This window comes from Pseudopipra pipra, chromosome W, assembly GCF_036250125.1.
Source record: "Pseudopipra pipra isolate bDixPip1 chromosome W, bDixPip1.hap1, whole genome shotgun sequence".
Taxonomy (NCBI): Eukaryota; Metazoa; Chordata; class Aves; order Passeriformes; family Pipridae; genus Pseudopipra; species Pseudopipra pipra.
This window is the reverse complement of record NC_087580.1, coordinates 14,410,215-14,419,349: the sequence shown is the minus strand read 5'-3', so window position 1 is coordinate 14,419,349 and position 9,135 is coordinate 14,410,215. Positions and strand designations below refer to the sequence as shown.

The 9,135-nt window shown below is 55.5% G+C and overlaps 1 long non-coding RNA gene across 1 annotated transcript; it reads left to right on the top strand.

The window, feature by feature from the left end:
* The first annotated feature begins 4,333 nt into the window (after positions 1 to 4,333).
* Positions 4,334 to 4,924, top strand: LOC135406202 (uncharacterized). Its single transcript, XR_010426219.1, has 3 exons — positions 4,334 to 4,514; positions 4,614 to 4,751; positions 4,904 to 4,924. It is a non-coding gene; the product is annotated as an uncharacterized LOC135406202 (long non-coding RNA).
* The last annotated feature ends 4,211 nt before the right edge of the window (positions 4,925 to 9,135 follow it).

The window sequence follows — 9,135 nt, the reverse complement described above, 5'->3', positions numbered from 1 at the left end:
GCAGCGGGGCACAAAGGGGCCACGGAGCCACTGCCAGGGGGGGACAGCAAGGCAGGGACAGACAAGGGATTGCTGGGCATGGTCTGGGCTGGGCAGGGGGACTGTGGGGAAGGCAAAGCTCCCCTGCAGTTGGGGGCTGCAGGAAAAGTCCAGAGCCCAAAGAGCCTCAAGGGCTGTGTTGGACACCAAGGCTGCAGGAGGGAAAGGCAGGGCTGCTGTGCAATGGGGAGGGGGGTTGAATTCCAGCAGACACTGATGTGGTGCTCAGGGACTCCCTGGCTTCTCTGCCTGAGTCTTTCCTGGAAGGGTCTCTCAGGCCTCTGTGCTCGGGGAAGGGCTTCAGGGAGGAGGAGAACACGTCTGGGCAGGAACCTGCTGAAATCCCCAAGGGACAAATGGCAGTGTCTGCCCCTGCAGGGGACTCAGCCTGGCCATGGCACAGCTGGAGCTGCCTGGCTGGGAGCAGCCCTGTCAGAAGCTGTGGGTGGGCAGGGAGCTGGGCAGGAGGCAGCCGTGTGCCCTGGCACCAGGGGAGGCCAGGAGCACCCTGGGCTGTGGGACCAGCACATCAAGGACGGGCATCCTCCAGGTCACTGCGGCTGAGGAAAACTGAGGAAAGAGCTGGGATGTTTATAAATTGTATCGTGTTTAAATTTTGTTTGTGGGCAATGAAGAGAAACTTTCTGTGTCTCTAAGTCTCACCAGTTCCAGACCTCCCAAAGAACACAAACCTGAGGAGTTGTGGTTCCCACTCCAGTGGCACTTGGAGCTCCCTCCGTACCCAGAGCACAGAGCTCCCTTGTCCCACGGAGTCCTTGGAAATGGAGGGATTAAGGACACAGGACAGGCTGTGGGGAGCAGTTGCAGGGCATGGTCAGGGCTTTGGGGTGGTTGTGACCCCAGGGCAGGACCCGGCACTTGGCCTTGTTGAACCTCCTCCAAGTGGCCTGGGCCCATGGATCCAGCCTGTCCAGATCCCTGTGCAGAGCCTTCCTGCCCTCCAGCACATCAACACTCCCCCCAGCTTGGTGTCCCCTGGGAACTGCCTGAGGCTGCACTCGATGCCCTTGTGCAGATCATTGAGAAAGAGATTGAAGTGCCCTGAGCCCAGTGCTGAGCCCTGGGAACACCCCTGGCTGGAACTCCATTGCCCACCACTCCTTGGGCCTGGCCATCCCCACAGATGTTTGCCCAGTGAAGAGATGCTGCAGAATGTGTTTGATACAGGTCCTGTAAGCCCAGAATATTGGGATGAGTGCAGATTTAGCTCTGCACAACACAGAAATTCTTTCACTGTCTCTTTTCCTCCCTCTGTGGACTGAGGGATCTTGTGACTTCAGTGTGTGACTCCCTATGTGCAAAGGGCAAATATGGACAGAATGCGGGGCAGGGAGTGTTGGGGGGACCTTGGGCTCTGTGCTTGACACAGAAGGGGTTTGCCATTGGTCTAAGACTATCTACTGTGCAAAGTGGACTTCATTGGAGGCAATGTGGACCTAATATACAGCAGGGGAAGGACTTCTGGGTTTTATTGAGCTGTGCCTTCCTCTGGTTTTGTTTGCTGGCAATAAATGAACATCCCTCTGTGTCTCAGGCAGCTCTTTCTCCAAGCCAAGCAGGTGGGAGTTGGTGCCAAGGAGCTGAAACCTGCAGGTCCAGCCTTGAGTGGAGGGAGCTCAGATTTGCCCAAGGCTGCTTTGAGTGCCAGGGGTTTGATGAGGGAATGGTGGGGTGGGGATAGGGATAAAGTCTGATGGATTGTCAGACATAAAAGGGTCCTGATTTTCTGATGTATTCAGACTGAATTAGGAGGTGCTTGGGATCAATATCGACTGGGGATTGCTGATATCAATGTTAAAACAGGAAAAAAGTAAACAGGACACAAAAAAACCATCTTTTTTAATGGTTTTATTAATATAAGATATTCACTTTGAATGCACTTCTGAGATCTATCTAATTAACCACAAAAGAATTGAAGACTTAGAAGTAAATTATTCCCAGGGGCTTGTCTGGTTAAGATGCCATCACTGAGAAGAGAGTGTGGAGGAATGAGCAGACAAGGAGACCATCCCTGGGGCTGGGGAAGCAGGAACTCAGAGTCACTGGTTCCAGGTGGCAAATGGACTGTGGGATGTTTCTGTGAGAGCCCCTAAAGGGTTTGCTAGTTTCAGGGGGAGTCCAGTTAAATTTCTTCCCCTGCACAGGCCCATCCCCAAGGGTCACACCATGAGCCTGAGAGGATCATGCAAACACTTCTTGAGCTCTGCCAGCCTTGGTGCTGTGCCCGCTGCCCTGGGGAGCCTGTTCAGTGCCCAACCACCCTCTGGGGGAAGAATCCTTTTCTAAGATCCAACCTAAACCTCCCCTGACACAACTCCAGGCCATTCCCTCAGACCTGTCCCTGGTCCACACAGAGCAGAGCTCAGGGCCTGCCCCTCCTCTGCCCCTCCCCAGAAAGCTGGACCTGCAGTGAGGTCTCCCCTCAGTCTCCTCTTCTCCAGCTGAACACACCAAGTGCCCTCAGTGTCCTCACACGCCTTCCCCCCAGGGCCCTTCCCCATCCTCGCTGCCCTCCTTTGGACACTCTCTAATGGCTCAATCTCTCCCTTCCATTGTGCCCCCCCAGACTGCCCCAGTGGTGCAGGTGAGGTCGCCCCAGGGCAGAGCAGAGCGGGACAATCCCCTCCCTGGCCCGGCCGGCCATGCTGGGCCTGATGCCACCAGGACAGGCTTGGCCCTCCTGGCTGCCAGGGCACTGCTGACTCAGGACCAACTGGCCACCCACCAGCACCCCCAGGGCCCTTTCCCAGCGCTGCTTTCCAGCCTCTCCTTCCCAGTCTGTCCGTCCATGCGGGGTTGCCCCATCCCAGGGCAGAATCCGGCACTTGCCCCTGTTGTTGGGGACGGGGTGGGGGCACAGCGGGGCCGCACATGCAGGAGCGGGGAGAGAGGGAGATCTCCCGGGGCAGTTTGTGGCCGCAGGGAGAGCTGGGGGAGTCCTTTTGGGTTTGGTCGGGGACCTGGTTTTTGGCCACCTCTTTCCCTTTTCCTGAGGGGAAGTTTTTCTCCTCACAGGACACCTTGCGGAGAACGACTGAGAGAGAGAGACCGACCCATCTCAGAGCGAGGCATTCTGCTTCCAAGACTGCCTATGGGGAAAAAGGGACTTCTTTGCTGGCTGTGAGCAGCTGTTGAACTGCCAGGACAGTCCTGCCTTCTCTCCCCCCTCCCTGGATTGCCACAAGTTTCTCCCAGCACACCTGGGGAATTGGGTCTTTGTGTTTGTTCTGAAAGTTTTTGATTGCACCATTTGTTGCTTATTTAGATTTTGTTAATAAAAAGTTGTTTCTTTTCCTTTTCCACACTTCCACCTGAAGTTTCTTAATTTCTAAGTTGTAATCTTGTTAGACAGTAAGCAAATTATTCTTTATATTATTGTTCAAATAGAGTACCATTGGCCTCTCCAGTTGCGTGTTTGAAAATGGATTCTGTTTTCAGAAGTGCAGGAAGTTCTTAGGTCACCAGGGAGTTTGCTGTAACTGCCTGTCTGTGCTGCCATGGACCCCTGAGGGAGCAGGAAAGCAGCTGAGTGCAGCAGTTCTGGAGCACGGGGTTACACTTAGAGCCAAAGCCTTAGAGCAGCGGCCACTTCCGCCGTCACCCCGCTCCCGTCTAGACACGTGAGGACACTTAGAACCAAAACCTCCAACTCGTGGCCGCTTCCACCGCCACCCCGCCCCGCCGAGACACACGGGGACACTCAGACCACAAGCCTTAAAGCAGCAGCCGCTTCCGCCGTCATCCCCCTCCTGTCTGGACACGCGAGGACACTTAGACCAAAAGCCTTAAAGCGGCAGCCGTTTCTGCCGTCATCCCTTCCCACCGAGACGCGAGAAAACTTAGAACCAAAGCCTTAAAGTGGCGGCCACTTCCGCCGTCACCCCGCTCCCGCTGAGACATGCGAGGACACTTAGAACAAAAACCTCCAACTGGTGGCCGCTTCCACTGCCACCCCGCCGAGACACACGGGGACACTTAGACCACAAGCCTCAAAGCAGCAGCCGCTTCCGCCGTCATCCCCCTCCCGCCTAGACACGTGAGGACACTAAGAACAAATGCTGCCCGGCACGCATTTGCTGGGGGGAAGCGGGAGACCTTGACAAAGAGAGACGTTCCTTTTGGACCCTCCCAGCATGAGGCTGCAACCCAAAGAGAAGAAGGTAGGAGGTGAGCAGGTAGGGAGGCACCGCAGAAGTGCCAGTGTTTGCTGACCACGAGAGGAGAAGGAAGAGGAGGGACAGCGAGGTGGCTGTGGCTGCAGCACAGGGGGAAGGCAGGGACACCCTGCACCTGCCCGATTCCAGGACAGAGGGAGCTCATCAGTTTTCTTTTCCCATCAGGCCACCATCATGGGAGGGCTTTAATGCATTGGCCGAGCTAGAAGAGAGACACAGGCACTGGGATGCCAGTGAGTGCCTTTGTCCAGGAGGCAGGCAGGAGGCAGAGGAGGAGGGGTAAGTTGCCAAAGCTGCACCCCAGGGCTCTGCAGGGCTTGAAGCAGAAGGACCCAGGAGAAGAGCTCAGCACCTCCATGAACCCATTTGCTTCCCCAGGCCCTGGGAACTGCTCCTGTGCTCCTCCTGTGCTGCCGAGGGCACCCACAGACACTGCTCTGGCCTGGGGACAGCAGAACCAGATGGGAATGTGATGGCTGTGCAGTCCCAGGCACAGGTAAAAGGCAAAGCACCCTGGTGATCCTGGCAGCTGGTGCCCATGGGCCTGGCAATGGGTGTCCAGGGTTGGCTTGGCTGAGCTTGTCTGCTCCAGGAGGGCTGGGGGCACCTCTCTGACCTATCTTGTCCTGGGTCTGGAAAAATCTTGTCCCTCCTGCTTCCCCTTACAGCCTCCAGTTAAGACCCAGAGCATGTTGCGCTCATGAGGGAATCTTCTGACGACTCGACAGAATACGAGACCATCACCCCCAGTACGAGCAAACTCCATAGCAACCAACAGGCAACATCGGAGGAGACTCTGGAATCCCCCTCACAGGAGACGAGCAGCTCCAGCCCTGACAGTCAGGTAACATCGGGGTCATCCCACAGCAGCTTCCCAGAAACTGAGGACAGCAGCTGCTCCAGCAGTCGGGGGCCTGACCAACAGCAAAACCACTCCCGCCGGCAACGTCGGGCCCAAATTCCACACCTTTGGTCCAGAAGTCCCCAGGACAGGAGCCATGTGCCAGCACCAAGTCCTGGGAGGCGCAGGCCCAGGCAGAGACACTCAAGGACATTCCGCAGGCGAAACCGCTCCCGCCTGCAACGTCAGACCCCAAATCCATCAGGCCGGTCCAGAAGTCCCCATGACAGGAAGTGCACGCCAGCGCCGAGTGCTGGGAGGCGAAACCCAAGGGAAACAGCAGCCAGGACTTGCCAAAGGCAACACCACTCCCGCCAGCAGCGTCGGACCCGGAACTCATGCAGAACATTCAGAAGTCGCCGTGACAGGAGCCGTGTTAGAGCACCCAGTGCTGGGAGCTCCACTCACCGCTCAGACGGTGAGACAGGGACCCACCACTGACATGTCCCATGTCGGACAGAGAGGAGGAGGCCCCCAAAGGGATAGAGCCAGGTGAGAGCAAAGTGCCCCTCCCGCAGCCTGGCAGAGGGGCTGTCAGGGTGGGCAGCACAGGTGCCATGCCCGGGGCCATTGTCTCTCTCCCTCCAGCATGCCTGCTGTGTCAGCGATCAGAGGCTGACCCGGACATCTTGTGCGGAAAAACTCCTGATAAATGGGCTCTGTGTCCACAAGCTCTGCCTGGTGAGTTGCTCTGCAGGCTCCCTCCACTTTTTGACAGGCAGTCCCTGCCACTCTCTCCTCATCAGTGAGTGTCCTTTTCCTGCAGTTTTTTGTCAGCAACTCTCCTGACATCCCGGTTCAGCGACTAGAAGACTGGAATATTGGCACAAGGGAGATCCCAGATATAGTCTCCCAGGCGGCTCAGCAGGTGAGAGCCTGACGAGCAGGGAGATTTGGGCCAGGCAAGGTATGCTGGAGCTCAGCCCAGACCCCAAGCAAGAAAGCCCAGCCCTTCCAACCAGTTCTGGGACAAGGAGGAGGCCCTGAGGCTGCTGCTGATGGGGCTGCTCTGCTCTTTCCAGAGCTGCTGCATCTGTGGCCAGAGCGGGGCCACCATCCCCTGCTGTGATGGCACAGTGGGAAGGCAGGGACACCCTGCACCTGCCCGATTCCAGGACAGAGGGAGCTCATCAGTTTTCTTTTCCCATCAGACCACCATCATGGGAGGGCTTTAATGCATTGGCCGAGCTAGAAGAGACACACAGGCACTGCCTCCTTTGTCCAGGAGGCAGGCAGGAGGCAGAAAAGGAGGGGTAAGTTGCCAAAGCTGCACCCCAGGGCTCTGCAGGGCTTGAAGCAGAAGGACCCAGGAGAAGAGCTCAGCACCTCCATGAACTCCTTTGCTTCCCTCAGGCCCTGGGAACTGCTCCTGTGCTCCTCCTGTGCTGCCGAGGGCACCCACAGACACTGCTCTGGCCTGGAGACAGCAGAACCAGATGGGAATGTGATGGCTGTGCACTCCCGGGCACAGGTAAAAGGCAAAGCACCCTGGTGATCCTGGCAGCTGGTGCCCCTGGGCCTGGCAATGGGTGTCCAGGGTGGGCTTGGCTGAGCTTGTCTGCTCCAGGAGGGCTGGGGGTACTGCTCTGGGAGGGACCCCACGGGAGCAGGGGAAGGACTCCAACTCCTCTCCCTGAGCAGCGGCAGAAACAACAACTGACCGTGACCCCCATTCCCATCCCCTCCCATCTCCCTGCTGGGGGGGAGGAGGGAGAACATGGAAGGAAAGTGGGGGAAGGTGTTTTTAAGACTGTTTTATTTCTCACTCTTTGGCTCTTATCCTGTTAGTAATAAATATAAGTACTATCCCCACTTGGAGTCTTGTTTTGCCCGTGAAGGTGATCAGTCACTGACCTCTCCCAGCTCTTATCTCTACTCAGGAATTCTTAGCTGTTTTTTTTCTCTGTCCTCTGTCCAGTTGCAGAAGCAGAGTGAGAGTGGCTTTATTGGGTACCTGGTGTCTGGCCAGGGTCAAACCACTACAAGAATATAAAAAGAAGTAATTTTTTTGGTCTTGTTCTGATGCAGTTAAGGAGCTGGAAAACCAAGACTGGTGCAGGGAGGTCCAAAGCATGGCTTTGGGTCTGGATGATGGAGACATCACATTTAGAGGGAGACAGACTCTGCCATTGCTTTCCTAGACTTTGTCCCACCTTAATGGTGTTTTTCCACCCACAGCAGCATTGCTGGGAGATGTTGCAGTGGCACATCCCCCCTTCTCTGCCAGGGCAGCATCTTGGCCCTTCCCAGCCCACCATGGATTTTCCATTCCTGTGGCAAGGACTTGTCCCCACCTGATATCCGAATGGGAAATGCAACTCCTGGGGGTGGCTTTCATGGTTCCACCACAGGCTGGCACAGATTCTGATCCAGCTTTGAGAAATTGTGTGGTCTACATGTTCTGGATAAAGCTGTCCCACCTTTGCACGTTATGACCCAAGAGAGTTTCGGTGGCCAGTTCGTGTATCAAAAGCACTCAGTACTAAAATGTACCAAGTTGCACCTGTGGACAAATCTGCAGGAGCTCAATGCCCCGCGTACCCACACAGGCTTTTCTGTCTCGAATCCTGCTCATTGCGTGCCTGAGACTGGATTTATTGCAGCAGCTAAATGGTTCACTGGAGGACTAATTGGCTCTGAGAGCTCCAGTCCTTTGTGACAGATTATTAACCCTTCCCCCTTCATTATAAAAACATGAACTGTAGAGAAACCAAATACCACAGGGCCCCTGTGCCGAGCCCGTCAGTGCTCCCGGCTCGGTGTTCAGCACAGAAAGTCCCTTTTATAGTTGGGAAGCGGAGGGAGAAAATTCTGGAAGCGCGAGAAGGCGGCGATAGCTGGGATGAACTGGGAGCCCTTAGGAAAGGACTGGGAGGTACTGGGATAAACTGGGAGCCCCGAGGAAGGAACCGGGGCTCCCCGCCATTTGCGTAGCGCTGAGGGCAGGGCGCTTACGCCATTTGCGTAGCTTAACGCAGTTTACGTAGCGCCCCTCTCTTGCCGTTACCGGCGCCCCCTTAGGCCGTTTGCGTAGGGCTGTGGGCAACGGCAGCGCCCATTACGCCGTTTGCGTAGCGCTGAGGGCAGCGGCGTTAGGAGGGGACTGGGATGGACTGGGAGGGACTGGGACAAAGTGGGAGCCCTTTGGAGAGGACTGGGATGAAGTGGGAAAGGTCCGCGAGCCCTTAGGAAGCCACCATGGCCCTCCCGCCACTTGCGTAGCGCTGAGGGCAGGGCCCTTGTGCCACTTGCGTAGCTTTACGCAACTGACGTAACTCCCCCATTGCCATTACCGGCGCCCTCCTTACGCTGTTTGCGTAGCGCCGCAGGATTGCTGGCCCCCTTACGCAATTTGCGTAGCGCCGCTCCATTGCCAGAGGTGTCCAAAAGCTCCTCCAAAAGTCAGTTTCTGGCTTTGCAGAGGGCTCTCGGGAGTCACCGAGGGGCTGAATGTAAAGAGAAAAATGAAAGCTTTAGGGGAAAAAAAAAGATAACAATTGCATGTCTGTGTTCCCGAGGAGCCGTGGGTGTTTTTAGGCAGCTGCCTGCAGAGGCCATCGCCGTTTCGTGAGGTGGCATTAATGCAGCGGGAGGAGACTTGTTCTGCTGTTCACAGAAATTCGGATTTTAAGGTTTTTCTCCTTGGTTTGAAGCTTCTTCATTCTTCCTTCGCTCTCTTTCAGAGCAAAGGTTTTAATTTTTAAACTTAAGAGGAAAAAATTAATAACAACAAGTGAGGAAAACTAGGGGGAAAAGTTCTTCTGAAAGGATTACAATGTGCAAGCAGAATCAGTTCTCTCTCCAGGAGAGAAAAAAATATTAGAGGTGTAAATTGGCTCCAAAAATGCCCCCAAGGGCATAGAGAGGATAATCAGGATGACAGCATGGCTGAGCAAGTGTGTTCTGCTCTATACCATTAATTTTGTGATGTTTAATACTTCAGCAGGTCCAGGACTTCCAGGACTGTCCTGGTGGCTGTGATCACAAAGGATTCATCAG